Source organism: Saimiri boliviensis, chromosome 11 (assembly GCF_048565385.1).
Source record: "Saimiri boliviensis isolate mSaiBol1 chromosome 11, mSaiBol1.pri, whole genome shotgun sequence".
NCBI lineage: Eukaryota > Metazoa > Chordata > Mammalia > Primates > Cebidae > Saimiri > Saimiri boliviensis.
Genome location: NC_133459.1, coordinates 40396743 through 40418070, shown reverse-complemented (window position 1 = coordinate 40418070; position 21328 = coordinate 40396743). Strand labels below are relative to the sequence as shown.

At 52.9% G+C, this 21328-nt stretch overlaps 1 protein-coding gene across 6 annotated transcripts in view; it reads left to right on the top strand.

Moving 5' to 3' along the window:
- HIVEP3 (HIVEP zinc finger 3) overlaps positions 1–21328 on the top strand; it is a 518797-nt gene that overhangs the window by 356324 nt on the left and 141145 nt on the right. The window contains exon 1 of one of the 6 annotated variants that reach the window (XM_074380634.1): positions 13967–14037. The exons of the other annotated variants lie outside the window; for them this stretch is intronic. The gene's annotated coding sequence lies outside the window, so the exon portion shown is untranslated. Of the gene's footprint in view, positions 1–13966; positions 14038–21328 lie in introns of those variants that run through there. 6 annotated transcript variants of the gene reach the window in all.

Sequence of the window (21328 nt, the reverse complement as noted above, 5' to 3'; positions counted from 1 at the left end):
CTCCTCCCCATGAGCTTGTCCATCACCTCTGCACACTTTCCTCTAGGCCAGCATTGAGGGTTGAGTTTGAATCACATTCTATGTCAGGTGCAGGGAATTCACGATGAGTGATAAACTCTCCTGGTCTTTCGAGGGCTTCACAGGCTCTGAGTGGAGACAGCACCTCATTACTAACATTGCAGGGTGATCAGTTGTCTGATCCCAGAGCTGGGCACTGAGAAACAATCCATGTGGGCCGCAGCTACCGTGGCAGTTTGTGGGGATTCCGTGGTGAGCAAAGCGTACATGTCATCCTCATCCAACAAGACATTGCACGCATAAATAAAAGTTACAAATGCTGCAACTTGGGAGGCTCTGACGAGGAGATGCCTGGTGCTGGGGAATGTGCACAGGGCCTGATTTCGTCAGGGGCCAGGAGGGCTTCCCTGAGGAGGTGACATGCAAGGGGAAATGGAAAGGTTGAAGAGGAGTCAGCTGCGTGAGGAAGGGATGTATAGGCAGAGTGTCCCAGGCACAGACACAGCATGTGCAAAGGCTCTGAGGCAGGGAGCACTGGAAGGAGACCCGCGCCCCAGGTGGATTGAGAGGGAGATGTGGCAGGAGGGGTGGGTAGGGCCACTGAAGCAGGCCTTGGACACCATGCAGAAGAATTTGGCCTTTGTCTCAATAGCAGAAGGAAGCCATTGAGAGGATTTAACCAGGACAGGCTTGGGGCACTCAGGGGTACTGATTAAAGCCTGGAGTCAAGGACATTTGGGGTACCTGTGGGGGGACAGGGACACCCATGGGAGGATGGTTCTAGAAATAAGAAGCCAACAGAAGGGCTTTGAGGGGTTTTCTAGGCTACTTGTGCCAGCATTGTAAGAATTCCGTGGCCGTGAAAATGGCGTGCGAAGGGTAGGATCCGTGTTGGGGAGAAGGGGAGTCCCTGTTCTGTTCCAGTACAAGCGGGCTAAAGGTGTGCTGTTGTCTTCACCCACCCTCTCAGGGTTTTATACATTGCTGTGTACTCTGGGGAGCTCCAAGAGGCCTGTGGAACAGGCAGTGCTTTCCCAGCGTCATTGACCATGGGAAAGGTTGCAGACAAAGCGACTCCTCAGAGGTGCTTGAGTGGAAAGGCGGCAGGATGCGACCTCAGTGTGAGGATTTCCTCCCGGTGGCCGGCAGCCGGGTAGGGCTGGGGTAAGCCTGGGCAAAGGATACCTGTTGATAGGCCATTATAGGAAACCCATCGACAGGCAGATCTACTGCAAACTCTGGGCGGGGGGGGGTGGTGTCCTGGGTACAGGTCAGGGCACTGAGAAACAATCCAGGTGGGCCACAGCTACTGTGGCAGTTTCTGAGGAAGTTCCAGAGCTGAGAGTCTCTCGCCTCCTCTGTCCTCATTCCTCTGCCCTTTCTCCTTTTCCCCAGGTTCCTGCCCTGAGAATCCCATGTCCTTGAAATATTCCAGGCTCAAATCAGCACCCTGAGAACTCTGGTCAGGCTGTAAGCATGAATACCATTGAACGGGATGAAGCATCGCCAGAATAAATAAATTCATGTGAAAGCCGTCCCTTGTGTCCACAAACAGTGGCATGGGCGGGGAATGGAGAAAGGGAAGGGGAGGCTGTAGTGGCTCCTCCGTGCCTCCTCCTTCTCCACCCATTGATTTGTTCAATGATCATTTAACGGACATCAAGCACTGGACTAGACGTTGGAGACCCGGCGGTGCATGAGACAGACTCAGGGCCAGCTTTCCTGGCACTGGGATTATGTCTGGGTGGCATTCAATTCTCTTGACAAACCTGCTTCTGCCTTGTGTCAGGCCTCTCTGGGGAGGTTGGCCCCAGCCAGCTGGGTTTAGGGAAATGCACCGCCCTGGTGTCGGAGAGGCCGGGGTTAGAAAGGCAGCTGTGCATCAAAGCTCTCTGCGCCTGTTTCCTTTTCTGCAGAAGAAAGACAACCCCACCTTCTGCACAGGGAGAAGGGGTTCAGGGCGGTCCCACACTCCTGGCACCTAGTGTGATGCTCTCAACAGACTGGCTTTTGATTCTCATCCTCTCTCTTTGCCACCAGCACTTGGGCAGGAAATTTCTGATGGTTTGGTTTTTCCCAAACTGAACATTTTATCCCTTCTCCCCCAGCTCAACAGCATGTGCAATTTAGACTCACAACCAAACCTGGTTTATTCATATTTAGGGAGTCCTCAAACTACCCTGCCAGATAAACCTTCAACTTTGAGAAGCTAACACAATCTTGGAAAAAAAAAAATGCTTAAGTTCAAGAAATTGGACTGGGGCTCGTGGTTTTGGTTTGTTTGAAGCAGTGAGATACAGTGGGGAGAAGCTCTGGGTGTGTGTGACCAGGAAATCCAGGTCGTGGTCTGGTGCACTGCCTGTAAGCTGAGCAGAGCACCCAGCCCTCCCCAGCCTCAGCCTCCTGTCCTACGAAATGAGGGGTGATAACCCTTTCCTCCTGCGGCTGCTGGGAAACCTGAGTGAGGTTCAAAAGCAATAATGAACTGCAAATGCTGCCTGCCTCTCCTGAGCTAGTCAACGTCTTCACTATAAAGTACGTAAAGGTCCTCCTGGGAGACCTGCATTCTCCCACTGCCTCCTTGCACCTGAGACCACCCATCTGGCCTCTGGGAGACCCCAGCCGTTCCTGACCCAGCTGTTTGGCTCCAACTGTCCTGTGGTTAGAACATCTAGCCGGCTGTTCCAGGAAGTCTCTTTCTCAGGCTGGGCCCCTAGGGAGGGAGCTGAGCCCCATTCGGTGGGGGAGAAGACGAGTCCTGGGGAGGGGGCAGGGGGACCGCCAGCCTAGGAGAAGCTGCGGCGTATTTTTCAAATAACTCCATGTCCACAAAGCTAAAAATGTGGTCTGGCTTTACATATTTTATATATGTGTGTATTCCCGGTACATTTCCTTCTAATTTTTAAAACCATACGTAACGTCAGGGACATTTAATCCATATGGTTCTGATTCCTTAACACTTAAATCATCCAAATGTTGTTTTGTAGAATCTATTTGCAAATCTCTTTACATAAGCATTTAACTCGTTCTTTCTTAAGGGAACCGGGGCATGGTCCCTGGGTGAGTCTTCTTCCTCTTCCACTCTCCTCACTCCCCATTCGAACTGGCCAGATGTTGACTGCCTCTGTCCTGGCACCACTGCTCAAGCCCTGCCCTCAGGCTAGGGGAACCTGGTGGGAGAGAACTGAGAGGCAGACAGCCTCAGCTCCACCACTTCCTGGCTGTGTGATCAATCACAAATTAACCTCAGCAAACCCTTTTCTTCACCTGTAAAAAGGGACAAATAATAAACATCTTCAGGGGTTGTTGAGGGATAAAGCAAGGTTTTGTGGAGAGAGTCTTTAGCCCGGAGAACAGGGCTTGCTGCTCCCAAACAGAGAGGTAGAGAGAAGCACGTGGCCCTGCAGAGTCATTCTTGAGGAATCTTTAGATAACAGCCCCGGGGCAGAGAAGCTGAGGCCAGAGAAGCAAAAGAGCACTGCCCATGGGAACTGGAGATTCAGACGAGGACCAAGCAGTAGCTGCAGCAGTCAGAAGGGTGGGAGGTGATGGGCCTGATGCCAGGAGATGCGTGGGGGCCTGGGAGGGGAGTGGGCACCCGCAGTGTACCCCGCACACAGGCCCTGCCCCACATGTGCCGGGGGTGGGGTGGGGAGGGCCCCAAAGGACCTGACAAACCCCATGGAGGAAGTCAACAGGGAGGGTAGTTCTCCCAGGGACGTGGGTTTCCCTCCTGGAAGTCTTCCACACCCAGCTGTGAGAGCACACGCAGGCTCTCAGGGCCCCCACCGACTCTCCCACCTGCAGGCGCAAGCGCAACTGCTCAGCCTGGAGTTGTGGCGCAACTCAACCTCACCCAGCCCCTGCCCACCCCCCACCAGGGTCTCCCCGCTTTCTTCTCCCTCCTTTCAGGTTATTCTCCAACTGTCAATACTCTTTTCTGCTGTTTCCCCTGCCTCCGTGGCTTTTCCTGGCTTTTCCGCTGATAATACCTTCCCACCCTTCAAAATTCAACTCAAAGCTCCTCTCCTCCAACAAGCCTTTCTGGAAGGATTTGCAAACAACTGGCCCTTCCTTTGTGCTGTCGTAGTCTTGGTCTGACTGGGCCGTACTCACTGGAGACAAACTCTTCGGGGCCTGTGTTGGGAGCTGTGGGTGTGGGGATGGATAAAAGTCACCCCTGTCCAGGAACATCCCTTGTTCTGCTTGAGATGGAGGCTCATTTGACCTGCGGCTTTCTGAGACCGCAGAGTGGAGCACTCCGCTATGGCAGCCGCAGAACTCTGAAGCTGTCGGTCTGAGATGGGAGCTCAGCTAGGAGGACGCAGGATGGCCACTGTGGCACAGCTCATGAGGGCCTCCCCATGCCAGGGGCCTATTGGTCATCTCTGATCTGGACACCACCAGGGCCTGTTCCCAGAGAGCAGGCTTCGTTTCTCTGGCCATTCCAGAAGGAGCAAATCCCAGGCAGAGCTGCATCTCTGGGATGGAAGAGCAGATGCTCAATCTAAAATTAGGCTGCTAACTGCGACTTCATCGGCTGCGGAGCGGGTCTGCTTCTTGCACCTGCCAGTGTGCAGTAGAGGAGAGACCAAGCCCCTGCCTCCCTGTCGAGGCTGGGCAGTGATGGTGACAGCCAGCTGGGCCCAGCAGTCTGGAGTCTACCTGCAGTGCTTTCCTGCGCTGAACTGCACTAACTCCTCACAAGTCCTCTGAGAGGGAGGCTTAGGTGGTGCAGGGCGGGGAGGGGCCTGTCCCCCACCCTGCAGGAGCTGCCTCTTCTTGGGGGTGTCTGGCTGAAGCAGAAAGCGATGATAATCAGGGGAAATTTCTTCCTACCTCTTCTTTGTCTGCTGTTCCCACTCCATTCAGGCATCCTCTGCCCCTCCTATTGTTTGCCTGAGCAGTCTCCGCTCTCCAGGAAGGGTAGAATCTGTTGGAGGCCTCAGTGTGGGCCTTCTTTGATCTCTCTGAAAGCCACAGCTCTCACGGTGGCCTACCAGGCCCCATGTAATGTGCCCGATGCAGGGCCTTTGCACCGGTTGCCCCTTTGCCTATAAAGGCCTCTCCCTGTAACTGTGTGATTTAATTCTTCCCCTGCTTCAAGTTGCTGCTCAAATGCCACCTTCTCAATGAGGCTGACTCGAACTACCCTATTTAAACTTGTGACTCATCGCCCACCCCTGCATTCCTGGTTCCTTTACTGCCTTGCTGCCACAGTCCATACCTCCCGCTAATACGCTCTAGTTTACTGACTTGTTCTGTGTCTTGTTTACTGCCTGTCTCTTTTCCCCTAGAACTTGTGTTCTAGGGGCAGATTTTTGTCCATTTTTCTCACTGATGCACTCTTAAGTCCCTAGAACAGGATCCAGCCAATAGTGGCTGAACGTGTATTACAGAATGCATGACTTCAGCGGGGACAGAGGCACCTGGGCTCAGGAATGCATCTTGTTTTTGCAAGGTGGCCCATGGCTGCTCCAGGGAAAGCCCATGCCCTAGAGATTGGGTCCCTCTGCTGGAACAGCTTCTGGGTCCTCTCTGAGCCTCTGTTTGCTCATCTGGTAACTGGGGCTGATGGTCCCTGCCCTGCCCCTCACAGAGCCTTGCGATCACACCCATGAGGACCTGGATGTGATTATGCCACAAAGCATAAAGGGCTACCTAAATAAGTATGAGGTATGCATGTGTTCAGTCAACATCACTGTGTACCTACTGGGTGCTGGGACCCATATTGAGTGCTAGGAGTCCACAAAGGAGTGATGGCTTGTGCCCATCTGCAAAGAGGCCCTCCAGGGAGTGGGGCCTCTGCTAGCTATGAAGGGGAAGGAAATGCCCACTTATTTCAGAGCTGTTGGAGATGTGAGATCCCAAAAAAGGAACATGGGGTCCTCTTGGCATCTAGGGGAAGTCATGACTTAGTCATCTGTAAGGGTTTTCCAGAGAGCCAAAATCAATATGATAGATATAGATATAGGAAGAGACTTACTCTAAATAATTAGCTCGTGTGCTTATGGGGGCTGAGAAGTCCCAAGATCTGTTGTCAGCAAGCTGGAGATCCAGGAGAGCCCATGTGTATTTCCAGTCTGAGTCTGAAGCCCCGAGGCCCAGGAGAGCCAATGGTATAAGTTCCATACTGCAAGTGGGTAGGCTTGAGACCCAAGAAGAGCTGACATTTCATTCTGGTGCAAAGGCAGAAAAAGACCAGCCAGGCGTGGTGGCTCACGCCTGTAATCCCATTACTTTGGAAGTCCAAGGCAGGCAGATCATGAGGTCAAGAGATCAAAACCGTCCTGGCCAACATGGTAAAACCCTGTCTCTACTAAAAATAGAAAAATTAGTTGGGTAGGCGCCTGTAGTCCTAGCTACTTGGGAGCCTGAGGCAAGAGGCTTGCTTGAGCCCAGAGGCAGAGGTTTCAGTGAGCCGAAATTATGCCACTGTACTCCAGCCTGGCCACAGAGCGAGACTCCAACTAAAAAAAAAAAAAAAAAAAAAAAAGGCAGGAAAAGACCAGTGTCCCAGCTCAAGCAGGCAGGCAGGAGGAGTTTCCTCCCACTCAGCCTTTTCATGCTATTCAGGTCTTCGGTAGATCGGATGAAGCTCTCCCATGTTAGAGAGGGTGATCTGCTTTAAGTCTACTGATCCAAATGTTCATCTTACCCAGAAACACTCCCACAGACACATCTGGAATAAGGTCTGGTCAAATGTCTGGGCACCCCACGGCCTAGCTGAGATGGCACATGAAATTAACCATCACACCCTCCTCCCAACCCCAGACTGCTATTGATCCTTCACCTTCAAACCAAGACCCAGCCACCAAATTCACAGGCCTGACTTCCCCTCCCCAGGTCGCTCCTCAACCCTTCCACCCTGCCACCCTCGGGGACGCTGTCTCTGCTTGTAAGTTCACCTGACTCAGCCCCTTCTCAATAGGACACAGCCAGGTGCCCAGGACCCTTGCTGCGATTCTCATCCTTCCAGTCAGGGTGGGTTTGAGGGGCAAGTTGCAGGGGATCAGCAGAAAAGCCTGGAGAAGAGACAGCCCTCAGAGGGCCTGTTTTCAGGCTGGAAGGTACATGACTGACTGGGCTAAGAGCCTTGAGTTCCTGAGGGATCATGGAAGCTTCCTCTGCACTCCCAGGCAGAGTGGTGGATGCTGCCATATTCCACCTCAGCTATGGGAAGCCTCAGGAGAAAGCCTTCCAGGTGCCCTGTTTATTGAGCACCTACTAGGTACCTAGCATAGACCCCAGAGTGGGGGCACCAGACACAAATACTTTACTATAATGTGAGAAATATTTTGATAGCGTATGCAAAGTTAATTACCAGAACGTCACTGAGAAGGGGACTTTCAATTCTGCGGAGAGTGGAAGTCAGTTAGGAAAAAATAAGAAAAAACAGGACATTTGAAAGAGAGCAAATAGGCTGAGTTCACTAAATAGGCAAGGACAATTTCCAGGGGAGCTGACGGGAAGGGTGGATGGGTGATAGGAAAAGGAAAGGCATCCTGGGTAGAAGGATCAGCCCAGGGAAAGGATGGAGTGTACAAATTCACGTTGTGTTTAGCGACCAGTGAGCTGTCTTGCCCAGGCCACACCCTTCCCGGGGCATGACTGCAAGTGGCAAGAACTGGGGTTCTCACCTCTGGTCTTGAGAGGCCAGAAGGGTGGAAGTGGGAGCACAGCCTGAGCACGGATGGGGTGAGGCCACTTCCACAGTCCTTCACTGCCGCTGAAGGCTTTGGAGAGTAGCCTTTGCTCCAGGCCCCACCCCCTCCCGTATTCATCTCTCTCTCCCGTGTCGTCGGCAGCATTCACTGCTTTTATCCACTGTTGTCATAGTTATTTTCCATAGTGGGCAAGGCCTCTCCGGAACCAGACTGAGCTGCCTGAGCACAGAATCCTTCATGCCTCGTTTGTCTTGCCTTGGGACTCCTTCCTGCCTACCCCCTGCTCGACCCAGCCGTTTGCCCTGGGCTGGCCACACGGGCTGTATCAATCAGTTGGATGAAAGTCTCAGGAGAGCAGAAGAATATAAGGCCATCTAAGAATTCTTCTCTCCCTCTGCTACTCCCAGAACTCTTTTTTCTCATTTCTATTCCTGTTTACCTTGTGTTCATGTTTATAGGGTCTGATTTAATTCTCATTCCCCTCCTCCCTCACTTCACGAGCTATTGGCAAGGACTAACTCTTATTCATCATAGAATCCCCCAGAAAGCTTGAGCTGGGGGCATTGGGGACGTCTTTGTTGAGTGTCTAATACATATTGCTTCTGTTCTTGATACTTTAAATGCATTTTCTCTTTTAATTTTATCTGCTCTAATTTCACCCTCTTAATTTTTTCCTGGGATGTGTTATTCTCCCCATTTTGAAACTGTGAAAACTGAGGTACAGGGGAGTTAATCAGCCAGTACATGTCAGGACCGAGAAGTGCACCCAGATCTGTGTTAATCCAAGCCATGGATGTCGATGCGGTACTTCTGCACCTCCCTTGGTGGGCACGAAGCCATGGGCAGAGGAAACATTTGTTGTTATTGATGATCTTGCAAGTCCCTCGGCTTGGGGAAAACCTGTTCTCACAACTGCCAGGGGAGTGTGGCTTGACTAATCTTCTGATTTCCTGGAACTGAAGGCCCCGCCTTCCCCACCTGGGGCCTGCTCAGCCCTGTGGGAGTCCCCAAAAATGCTGGTGAAAAGCCAGAACGAGGCAGTTAGTTCCAGGGCCCAGGCCAGACCCAAATCTCAGTTTGAAGTATAGGAGAAGAGGATGCTTTTGTCATTTGGGGAAAACGATTCCATGAGTGTGAGGCCAACCAGCCTCTTGCAGTTGCTGGTTCCTGGGCAGGATGGTCAGAGGGGCAGCTGTGTGTCGTTCAGCCTGCCCTGAATACCTGTGACATTCCTGGAGCTGAGATGTGGTCCTGCGCAGAGATGTAGAATCTAAGGGGGCAACAGACACATGAAGAAATGATTCTCACAGTGGGGCACAAGCCAGGACAGTCTGTATCAAGGGCTGGGGGCTCATGGCGAAGGAAGCGGTCAGCACCACCTAGGGGCCAGGGAAGCCTTCACAAGGGAAGTGGCCTCTGAGCTGGCCTGGAAGGCTGAGTGGGAGCCGGCCAAGCAAATGAGTGAAGGGAAAAGCATAGGGAACTGCATGTGCAAAATGCACTTGGCAGGCTCAGAAACAGTGAGACGTTCTGAATGGTGGGAGCATGGGGTGGATGGGGACAGTGCAGAGAGAGGGAAGTTTGGACTGGTAAACTGCGACTCTGTTGTTAAAGGCCCTAATAGATCGGGTGGTTTCGCTGAACAGAAACCCACTTGAGTGCGTCCTAGAGAGCTCTACCTGTGTGGAGAATGGCTTGCAGGGGTAAGCTGGGCACAGGGCTAGGGAGAAGGCTGTTGGAACTTGTTGGTGATGGTGGCCTGCTGAGGCAGCAGGCATAGAGAAGGGCTTCTGGCTTTGGGCTTGAGAAGACTGATGCCCACATCAATGAAGATGAGCAGCTGAGAGGAGGAGGATTCTGAGTCACCATTTGGGAGCACAGTAATCATTGCTACTGTTTATTAAGCACCTACTGTTGTGTACTGTGAAGGGTTCTATTGCAGTATCTTGTCAAAACTTCCCAGCAGCCCTTGGAGATGAGAACATTAAGATCAGTGACATCAAGTAACATGCCCAAGGTGGCACAGTAAGTGTGGGGCTGGAGTCTGAACCCAGGTCTGTGTGGCTCCAAGGCCCACAGACTTGTGGGTCCATAGCTTTGGACCCACAGCATTGGGTTAAGGATGGGGCAGGAAGCTGGAAACATGGTTCTCAGGCTGGAGAGAAAGGATGGGAACTGTGTCTGGAGGGCTGGACCTCAGGCAAGTGATATCCATACAATGCAAACTCTAGTCTCTGTCCCACGACAGAAACTTTGTGCATGGAGCAGGTCTATGAAGAGAGCACCCACCACACACACATAGGCATGTACACACACACACATACACACACACACACACACACACACACACACACAAAACAAACAGGAAAACAACCAAAGCATCCGAGTCTGGGAAAGCACAGCAATGGGGATGGAGGATGGAGAGGTTGGAGAGGGAATGGTTGCTAAGTCAGCGTAAGACCTAAACATACGGAACCCAGAGGGCCCACAGGGCCTGTTGCTCAGCCCCACCCCACCTTACAAGTGCTCCCAAAATACTGTGGCAGTCCCTAGCTCCTCAGGAGCAACAGTGGGTTCCAAAAGTCTGTCTGTAATTTTGTTGTTAGAAGCTAGAAAGGAAATTCCGCCGAGATAGCCTTCTAGATGGCAGATCAGATGCCAACCCTACCCTCTGCTCTAATCTCCTTTAGCTTATAAAGTCTCTGCAGCGTGATGCTGGCTTTACAGCAGATCCAGGCTCAGTGTATATGTGTATGTGTCTGTCTGTGTGTGTCTCTGTGTGCGCGCATGCACGCACATGTGTGTGTGTGTAACATTTCCATGGAAACGAGCATTCAGCATTCTAGCGTGGGACACCTGGATCACAGTTCTCTTGAATTGTAGCTCCAGATGTAGAATAAATCTTACCTTTCCATCGTGTATGCCCCCACTCCGCCCCTCTCCAAGCTTGTCAAACAGCAGTGTAACATTTAGCGAGTTACACTGGCATATCTGTTTACCTGTCAGTCTCCATCCGTGAACACAGGCTTGTGTGTTTCATGTTCCCAGCACAGAGACGGTGCCTGATTCATGTTTGAGGAATGAAGGAATGTGGGAAGGCCCCCAGGGCCAAGTATTGGGACTTTCTCAAGACCTGGCCCAGTTACTTGCAGGGGACGAGGCTGATAGGAAGGAACAGGCACCTCGCTCTACCTGCCTTTCAGATACAATGTGGGAAAGGTGCCCTGTGCCCTGAGTCTGCCTTTCTGCAGACTGATGGGGGCCTGGTCTCCAGATGGGGGCTCACAGAACAGATTCCAGGTCAGGCTGGTAACCTGGAAGCAGGATTGCCTGTTCCCACCTTCTTTCTCTGAGCTCTGAGGCTAGAGTCCTGAAGACCTTCTGGCTTCCAGTGAGAATTGGCACCAGAACTGAGGTGGGGGCTGAGTCTTGAGGTGGGGACAGATGGCTTTGGTTGTGGGAGGAGCTAGCTCCAGCTGACATTCCTGGCCTGGAGAATGACTACAGCTGGAAAGGCCTGCGTGGCTTGGAAGGCTCAGGGGAATCAAGTCTGACTGTCTGGTACAATAAAGGGGCTTGTTCATCCTTCCCCTCCACCTTGTTAGGGCCAGCTCAGGACTCCGTGTGTTTGGGGGTTGACATGGGGATGTCCCAGGCTGCCTGTTGGCTACAGAGGAGTTTGTCAAGAAAAAGGAGGAAGGAGACAAATCCCAAGCCACCCCAGCCTCCTGAGCATCCAAGCCAGTCTAGCTGAGAAACCCACTTTTCGTCCCAGTACCCAGCCAGGGACCCTAAAACATCAGCCACAGTTCTGGATTGGGTAAATTCTGCTCCTCCTCTGATGAGTTTGTCTTAGGATTTGCCACTCAGGACCATTCATTCACTTAACAAACATTTGTAAACTTGTCAGTCCTGGGAAGGGAGAGGATTCAAGATGGAAAGTTCCCTGCAGCTCCCAGTCTGAGGGAGAGGAGGTCCCCTGTAACTGACTGTAATGTGAAGTGATGAGCCAGTCTGTAGAGGCAGGAACTGTTGAGTTGCCTGTGGCAGCACAGTAAGATGACTAAATCCATTGAGAGGGTCCTTTGGGACCAGGCCACCTCTCAAAGGGGAGGAAGACGATATTCAGCTTGGGGTAGGAGCAAGGCTGTCTTCTGAGCCTGCCTGTGTGAATGATAAAAAGTCACCCCTCAGGGCACATGAATTATAACAAGACACCCACCTCCTCTTCCTGGAGTTGCTTCCAGCCAGAACAGAAAGCAGGACTGTGGGGGCGGGGCAGGAGAGGAGTGAGGAGCAGGGATCTGTCCCAGGGGACCCCCCCACCCTAATTGCCCTGTTCAAGGGAATGGCCTGTACCAAGGGCAGGTTTGAGTTCAGGGTGTGAAGGACAGCCGGAGGGGTGAAGAGGACATTTCAAAGGGAGAGCCTGTGTGGAGACCTCAAGAAGTGGACACTGGTGCAAGGTTGCGCGTGCTGGGGGTGGTGGCTGGGCAAATGGCAGGGTAGGCTGAGCTCTGGGAGATGCAGCTGGTCCGTGGGGCCTTGCATGCCAGATCAGGAAGTGTGGTCCTTCCCTTTGGGGCTTTGTCAGAGGAGGATGACCCAGTTAGAGCTGGGACTGGGCCCTGGGAACTGATGGAAGTTGAGAGACTAGGGTGGTAGTGCGAACAGCTGGGCAGCTTGGCAGCTGGGCAGCTGGTTTGTAACCGTGTATGTGAGTGTGCAGGCCGACGCGCAGCTGCAGCCACACCTGCCATCACTCCCTGCAAGCCCTAGAGCCACAGCTTCCTGCTCTCTGCCCCTAGGAGTGTCGTGCCCCTTAGAAAGTCAGGGTTCCCTCCATTAAAGCTCGGGGTCTGGGAGGAGTCTGTTTGCTCTCATCTGGCTTTAGAGGAAGGGTGGCGGCTCTGCCAGAGGCTGTGTGAAGGCACACAAATGCCCAAGGCCACTAATCCGCCCTTTGGGCCTAGGGAAGTTGAGGCCATGACTTTGAAGCCAGAGGAAACGTGGAGCCTCCAAGGATCACCCTGGAAACCTGGGTTGGCATAGTGCTTAGTTCCCCTGTGGGGCCTCCAACTTTCATGACCCTGAAGGGGAGTGCTTGCTTAAATTTTGTATCCTAGGCACTTAACCTACCTCATTCTAGGCTGGGTTTGACCCCGCTCTACACTCCCCACCCCCACTCCATTACCTCCTTCTGAGGCTGTTCCTGGTGTCAGCCAAACCCAGGGCCAGCCCTGGTTCCACTGTGGCAGAGGGCTGACCTCTGCCACGTAACCTCTGTTAGGCATCAGTGAAATACAGATCACAGAGAGAGATCTCAGGGTCTTGGCCTTCCCACAGACCTGCGGGGGCCTGGCTGGGACCTGGCTCAAGTGTGCTTGGTCCTGGCCAGAGCAAGCACCCAGAGTGACTCAGGCCCAAATCCCGGGATCCAGCAGCTTCTGGTAAAGTCAAGCCATTGGGAAGCCCCGGGGTGTCCCCCGCCCCCACCCCAGGCCTGAGCCCAGGGAGGCCCTGGCAGGCCTGCCCCGCCCGGAGCTCTTTAAAGCGGATTCCCGCCTGGGGAGGCGCGGGCTTCCCGGAGCGGGGCTGGCACCCAGGGGGAAGGCGGGGAGCGCGCACCTTGGGGACGGCGACGGATGCCCGCCGGGCTCGACTAACGCGTGGCGCCGAGCGCCAGGGCCTCGGCGGCAGCGACCGGGGCTTCCCTGACTGCCCTCCCTAGAGGGCCCAGGAGGAAAAGACAGCGCGGGAGCCGGGGCGGGCGCGGAGGGAGGGGCGGCGCCCGTAGTGACACGGCCTGTCACCGAGGAGGCCGGCGCGCAGACCCTCCCCGCGGCCGCCGGGAGCCAGGGATTCCCCGGGCGAGGAGACCCTCCCCTGGCCGCCGCCAGCCGCTCCCGAGCCCCGCTGCGACCCCGGCCACGAGGGCATCCCGGGGTGGCCGGCAGCAAGGCCGAGCGGCACGAGAGGCGCCCCGGGCAGGCGGCGGGGTCCCCCGGGCTCGGCGACAGGAAACTCTTGGGAGTGAATGGAAAGAAGTGGGTGGTCCGGCCCCTGCGACTTCCCCTGACATCACTGCCCAAATAAGGAGCTTCCAAGCGGCCGCGGGGCGGCCCGGAGCCGCGCCCGCTGCCGGCGCCCGCCCGCCAGCCCGCCCCGCGCCCACCCCGCGCCGCGTGGGCCGCCAGCGAGCGCCCGGGGCACCGCCGGGCGGAGCCGAGCCGGGCGGAGCCGAGCGCGCGGGCGCTGCCGAGCCGCGCGGAGGCCGGGCGCGCAGCCCAGCGCAGCCCAGTCCAGCGCCGCGCAGCCCAGCTCGGAGCAGCGGAGCCGCGGCCGCCCGCAGGTAAGCAACTAGCGCCCCGCGCGCCGCGCCCCGCGCGTCGCGCCCCCGCCGCGGCCTGGCAGCCCAGGGGCTGAGCACCATGGAACGGGCGGCCCAGGGACCGGAGGGAGCCGCGTCTGTGGGTTGGGCGCGGGCGCGCGTGCAGTAACGCGTTGGTGCCAACTCCTGGGACCCTTGGAGCGAGGGGCCCCGGCTTCTCCGCAGCCTGCGGTGGCCTGATGCACGCGATCTCAGACACTACTTCTGTCACCACCCTAGGGTGACACAAGCGTTCCCGCGTCCACACACTTCTCTGGCACGCTCGCGCCTCGCACGGCTGTTGGCGTGCACAGCCTCTTGTGTCCAGCGCAGACTCTCACCCCGGCGCGGCTCTCACCGTTCTCACCTTCGCTCACCATGGGACACAGCACACCCGGCGGGAGCTGCTGAATGGGTTTGGGCCATAGCTTCCCCGGAGGCCTTGCAGTTTCAGACTGTCAGAGCCCAGCAGCCTGGGGCTCCTCGGGGCTCACTGGGAGTGAGTTAAACTAGCATTGCTCTGGATCTTCCCGAGCAGCCCCTCCTCCCGGCATAATGGCACCTGGCACTGGGGGTGCATCCTAGTGGGTTGTACCTGGCATGGTCAGGAGGGTGTGGCGACTGGCAGAGAGCTACTCCCGCTTCACAGCCTGGGTGTTTCCAGAGCGGCTGCTACTCCATGGGCATTTCTGAGAGCCCCCTCCCAACCCTCGTTAACCAGAGCAGGATGCTTGGGCTTCCGACAGAAGTGGTGGTGGCTGCAAAACAGGTGCAGATGGCATCAGCCTTGGCGTCTTGCAGGGGTCTCTGCGTAGTGGTCACAGTTGTTTATCTCTAAAAATGTAATGTATTGATTGTTGTTTGATCAAGGACGTAGGAGAAACGGATAGAGCCAAGTTATGAGTCTGTCCCTTAGTGACTCTGGGCAGACTCCTTCATTTCTTTCAGGCTGTGTTTTATCAAAAATGGAATGAGTGTCCTCAGAGGTATGTTTTCAGGAAAGACTGGGATCATGTAAGTAAAAAATGTTTTGTAGCTGTAAAGCCTTGTGCACATGCCAGTAACTGTGGTTTGGGTGATTTCTGGGCTGGTAGTTGTCATGGCTCTGCTCTGTGACTTAGAACACCCTTTCTGTTCCATCATCTGCAAAAAATAAGGGGAAGGCGGCATTAAGAAGTGCCCTGTGTGCCTAGTAGCAGATTTTTCCAGTGTGTTCGGTGGATTGTTAGTTCTGAAAGCTGCTCCACCAGTAAAGGTTTCCCTGTTAGAGTAAGAATGGCAGATTGTGCAAGCTCTCTATTACCCTTTTGGCCAGTTACAATCCATACTGGCATATGAAAGGCTCGGAGAAGTCCTGCAATAAAAGAATCTGTTTAACTTTGTCCAGTCCAGCATTTTTTTCTAGTTGGCTCTGGGGCCCTTTTCAAGTTACATAGGCTTGCTCTCCAAGGAAACAGTGCTTCCGGGGCTACCCAGAGGGATGATGTAGTGTTGCATGGTTGCAACCAAACTTTGAGAGCTTAATTCTAATTGCTGTGTTTTAATGGAGAGTAAGCAGAAGCCCAGAACAGTTAAGAGGCTCATCTGAGATCACACAGCTAAGCAGTGGCCCAAGACCACCCAGTAGTTAGTGGTAAAGCAGGGACCACAATGTGACTCTCCATACAGTGCTCTCACCTCATTGAATGACACCCAGAAGTTGAGAATTCTCCTCTAGAACCAGTCTTGCTGCTGTGTGTGGACACTTTGCAGAATGCATTTGAAAAACTTAAAGATTCAAATGATTTATTGTTGAATGAATTAAGTGATGATCAGTTACCTACTCTGTGCCATTTCTTTTGGGGACTTTAGTGTGTAAAGGGGAACCTGTGGTGAAGAGCTTGGTAATGGTACCACAGTCATCTCTCACACATGCACACATACACACGTGTGTGCACTCTTAGACACTCAAACACCCACTTTTACACACAAGTTTGTTCCTACACAAGACACATGCACACACCCACTCCAGCACACTCACGCACTCATTCACACACACAACCCTGCTCCTCTACACACACCCACTCCCATGCACTCTCGCTTACGCAATCCTGTCTACTTGTTCATGCTCACACATCTGCTCCTACACACACTCTCACACACACATCCATCCCATTGTGTTCTAGGCTGCAACTATGAGGTAGTCGTGGCAATGGGGATGTCCCCTTGTCCTCATATCCCCAGAGCTGGTGGGGCGGCCTGACACTAGCTCCCCAAGATGAGTACTAAACGTGGGAGTGCTTTGCAGGGCCAACCCGATACTGCATTTCCTCCGTGTCTCCCAGTTTCTTCCATTTTCTGCCATATTTGCCGTTACTGGCTTGACTGCATGTGATGGGATAGCCACAGCTCTGACATCTCCTGTGCTGTTTGTTTTAATCAATGTCAAAGCACTGTGAGGGCAAGGACTGCCTCATCTAGCGGAGGGCCTGGCACAGAGGAGACGGTCAATAGCGTTTGCTGAATGAGTGTCTGCTGGCTGCTAGGATGGCCATGACCCAGGCCAACGTCCAGGAGGATTCAGTGAATATGTTTCCTGAGTGCCTGCTGGGCCCTGGGCACCATTCTAGGGACTATAGCAGTGAAAACTATTTAATTCTTTCTTTCAGGGAGTTTGCATTGCAGTGGGAAGAGAGATAATGAATATTAATGGATCAGATAAAGCTAAGTCGTCATATACACGTTGAAAAAACTCAAACAAAGCTGTATGATGGAGCATGCCAGGGAGTAATGGGAGAAGCTACACGTGGGGGCCCAGAGAGTTCTCTGAGGAGCTGACATTTATCTTGCGATCTGAGTAATGAAGAAGTGACAGCCTTGAAAAGCTCTGGGGAAAGAATGTTCACCATAGAAGAACAGCAGGTACAAAGGCCCTGTAGCAGGAAGGAGCTGGGCTAGGGACCAGAAGGAGGCCACACTGGCAGTTCACTGCTGATTCCCTCCCCAGCACCCTTTGGAGGGGCTAACTGCTGGTGTTTGATCTGAGACCTACTTATTTTCCTGGTTCAATCACTGAAGCCAAACAGTGCATCCTGGGCTTTGCAGGGCGGGGCTGCCTCTCTCTCTCAGAGGGCTGCCCTCTAGATCTGTCCATCCCCAACCCTTGTAAATGAGAAAGAGGTCAGACTCCTAAGGCCCGTCTTAGTTCTAGCATTAGAGAATTTGATGCTCTGTTTGCAGGAGGTTTACAGGAGACAATTCAGGTGGTCCATCTGGAAGGATCGTGAATTAGTTGTGCGGCTTCCATTATTAATAACCATGATGTCATACATCTGTGCGGTTCCTGATCGGCTGCAGAGCACTCTCCCCTATTATCCTGTTCACTCTGTGGACTAATCTGTCAAGCGGGGGATGGGATGGAAAGAGCGCAGACACTGCCACACGCTGCCGCAGGCTCACCCAGGCCTCTTCACCCCCTCGAGCCCCTGCTTCCTTTGCTGCAGAGCGGGATCACGGGAGAACCTGCCTCCCCAGGCTCTTGGCAGGGTGAAGTGAGAACATGCACGTCAAGGCCCCGGGGTGTAGCAGGCACTGTTGGTTCCTGTTTTACAGATGAGGAACTCAGAGCTAAGAGGGATCATGACATTTTGTCTGCTTCTGTGTCCCCAGTCTTCCCAGCCCAGGGCTCTGGGTCCATAGTGGGCTTTTAATAACTATTGGGTCGAGTTGAGTTGCCGTTGGATAAATAGCTGGTAAACGGCAAACCTAGGACTCAAACCCAGGACTTTGGGCTCCAAAGTGCTTTTCATAAACACCACGCTGTTTGGGAATAATTGTCACAGTTAATAAAGACAAACCTTCACATGCATTTGTGGATGAGTTATTGTTGCTTGGTGGATACGCTTAGAATTGGAAGGTCTCAGGGGTTCTGAGGTGTGATATTCTTTGTAAACCAATAAACAGATTTCTTAAGAAACATTTTAGAACCTTCCAGAACAGGGTATAGGTGTGAGAAAACGGTCCGAGAATTGAGAGCAGTGGTTTTTAACCGGGCGTGCCAGGTGCTGTCACCTGAGGGCTTTGAGCAGAAGAGCTCCAAGTTCCACCGCAATGGTCTTATGGGAGAGTCTGGGGACAGCATGTGGGCATGTGGAGAAGTGCCCCGTGCTAGATGTTCTGCCTGGGATGAGAAGCCCAGCCAGCAGGAGGCCCAGGAAGTCAGGCAGGCCTTCCATCTGCCTCCCGTTTCCATCTGTCCTTGGCTGTGGCTCAGACCCCCTTGTCCCGGACCTACAACAGCCACACGGTAGGAGCGTGAGTGATGGCGTCCCAGACTGGAGTCTGCATCTCCTGCTTTCTGTCACTGTGCCTTGGCCTATCTGCTTTGCCTCTCCTAAACCCCAGCTTCCTGATCTGTGATGTGAGAGTGCTCACACTTACCTACAGAGTGACAGATGTCTCATTAGGTACTTGTGCCCGGGACTTAGTAAGTGAACGATAAACAGTAACTACCTTCAGTTGTCGGGATGAAAAATGAATGAGAATAAGAAAAATTGCAGTATTTATGAATCAATGAGCTGCTCCTAAATGGGGCAATAAAATAGATCAATTTGTCCCAAACACTAGCCTTTTGGGAGGAAGGTACATTCCGTATCATAAACACCAGTCTTTGGGTGAAAGAATGACCAGCTCCGCATCTTCCTAAACCTCTTCATTGCATAACCCTTGCTTCCCTTGGAGAGCTGAGGGCTGAATGGGGACCGGGGCCAGCATCACTTCCCATGCCTCTGACAGATCGATGGGCTCAGAGATGAGGATGTGAGCTTTGGAGATCAGTGTGAGTTCAGGCTTGTGCTCACCTACGTCAGCCTGGTCTCTTGCTCTTGAGGCCACCGTGTGGGGGCATTGGAGTGTAAACACCCAGCTTCTGGGAGTCTCAGGAGGTTGGGCTTCTCACCTTACTCTGTCAGTTATTCATTTATTCAACAGTGGATTGGGTCTTTCCAGGGGCTCAGCTCTGGGCTAAGCACTAGGAGAAAGCCTGCATCCCCAAGAAGCTCAGCGTTGACCAAATCCACCACCCACAAGCTACGTGGATATGCGCCAGTTGCATTCCCTCTCCAGGTCTCGGTTTCCTCATCTCTAGAATGGGATGATTCTGGTTACTTCACCAGAGGAATACTTTGTTGTTTTTAGGGACCCAGCCCAATTGGCTGTGGAGTGCTGTCTAGGCTTTAGGTCTCTGATGGAGTGGTCGGGCAGCGAGAACAAGGGCTTCCTTACCAGGAAGAGCTTGACTCTGATGCTGGTCCTGCCCTTTCCTGACTGCATAATTTGCTGCATTTTTAAGTTCTCTGTGTTTCATTTTTCTTCACTTACAAAATACAGTTAGAACGTTTTCACTGCAGGGCACTGTGTTAGTTGAGATGATGATATAAAGTACCTGGCTCTGAACAAATGCATCCCCCGTTTCCTTCTGTCTGCCTCTTAGCTCTGCTATCTAGCGCATTGCTGCTTTGGAGAGGCATCTCATCCCATCAGTGCCCAAGTGCAAGTATCCAGGAATGGTCGGGGTAGGCAGACAATCAGATTAGAGCTCCAGGTAATAAGCATGTAAGTGTCCCTTGGTGCAGGGTGGGCACGGGGAGATGGTTCCAGCTCACAAAGAAATCAGGGCCAGGGTATGGAGCTGGGAGTCCTTTCTTCTGTTTCTGGACCTGCCACTAAGTACCGTGCGTCATTTGTCAGTTCCCTCCCGTTTCTGAACCTTGGTGTCCTCAGCTGCGGGCTGGCCTGCGGGATCCCCTGGGTTTCTTCCTGCTCTGAGAAGTCCTTGGGCCTTTGATGTGCAAGTGCTGAGTGAATACAGTAAGGAAGTGAACTGGCTGGGTGTGGGGGTGTGGGGATTTTACCAGCTTTTTCTATCCTGGACTCTGTTGCAGTTGATTCTGTGAGGAGGCCAGCAGACAGACTCTGGACAAGGAAGAGACTGTGGTTTCTAATAGGCAAGCCACTCATGGGAGAGGACGCAGGCAAAGAAATGTTAATGACGTTAAATTAAATTAAAAGAAAGGCATTACCCTATTTTTTTTTTTCTTAAAGGAGACCCAAAGGCTCTGAGCTACCTGCCTCCCAAATAGTTTTGCTCTTATTTGAATTCAACAGTATCTTTGGATGTAAAGAGTTGTTTTCAGGTTACCATGGTGGAGGCAAGAGATTACAGAGTAAAACCAAGCATACAGTCATTCATTTAGCAGACAACTGTTGAGCCCTCACTATGTGTCAGGGGCTGCTCTAGGCACTGGGGTACAGCAGTGACCAAAACAGACCACTGTCGGGACTGTCAGGGAGCTCATAAACTTGTAGAGAGAGTCCAGTTGTGAACCAAGGAACCCGGCAACAGGGAATGTGTCAGATGGCGTCAGTGCCAGGGAGAAGCATGAAGCAGGGTGGGAAGTTAGAGAATGCCATGGGGAGGGAATCAGGGGATCTTTTCTTTTCTTTCTTTCTTTTTTCTTTTTCTTTTTCTTTCTTTTTTTTTTTTTTTTTTTTTTTTTGAGATGCAGTCTCACTCTGTCACCCTGGCTGAACTGCAGTGGCACAATCTCTGCTCACTGCAACCTCTGCCTATTGGTTCAAATGATCCTCATCTTAGCCTTCTGAGATGTTGGGATTACAGGCATGCACCAACATGCCCAGCTCATTTTTGAATTTTTAGTAGACACGGGATTTCTCCATGTTGGCCAGACTGGTCTCAAACTCCTGACCTCAAGTGATCTGCCCGCCTCGGCCTCCCAAAGTGCTAGGATTACAGGCTTGAGCCACTGTGCCCCGCCTCAGAAGCTCTTTCTGTAGGATGGTCAGAGAAGGTCTCCCTAATGTGATACCCCATGAGGATAGCCATAAAGGAATTGGAGAACTGAACAGACTAAGGAAAATTTCCTTTCTCTATGGGGCACATGGAGGTCTATGGGAATATCTCATTTGAAGCTGGAAGGGTTAGCTCAGCCAGACAGCTCAGACTCTGGGCTGTCCTGCTTTAGAAACAGTCTATCAAGTCTGCTTAATGATAATTGTTACAGTAACATTAATAATAAAAATAATATGAGCTGCATGGGATAGGGCTTTAAGCCTTCAAAATGCCTGTCTACGTAGACTGTCTCTTTCAGCTCTCTCACAAGCTAGAAGGTGGTTGGGAAATCTGAGAACTATAGATGCGGGGTGGCTACATACAAGTCCAGGACTGTATCAGAAATGAGGGGCAGAGTGGACACTCAAACCCAGACTTGCTGCC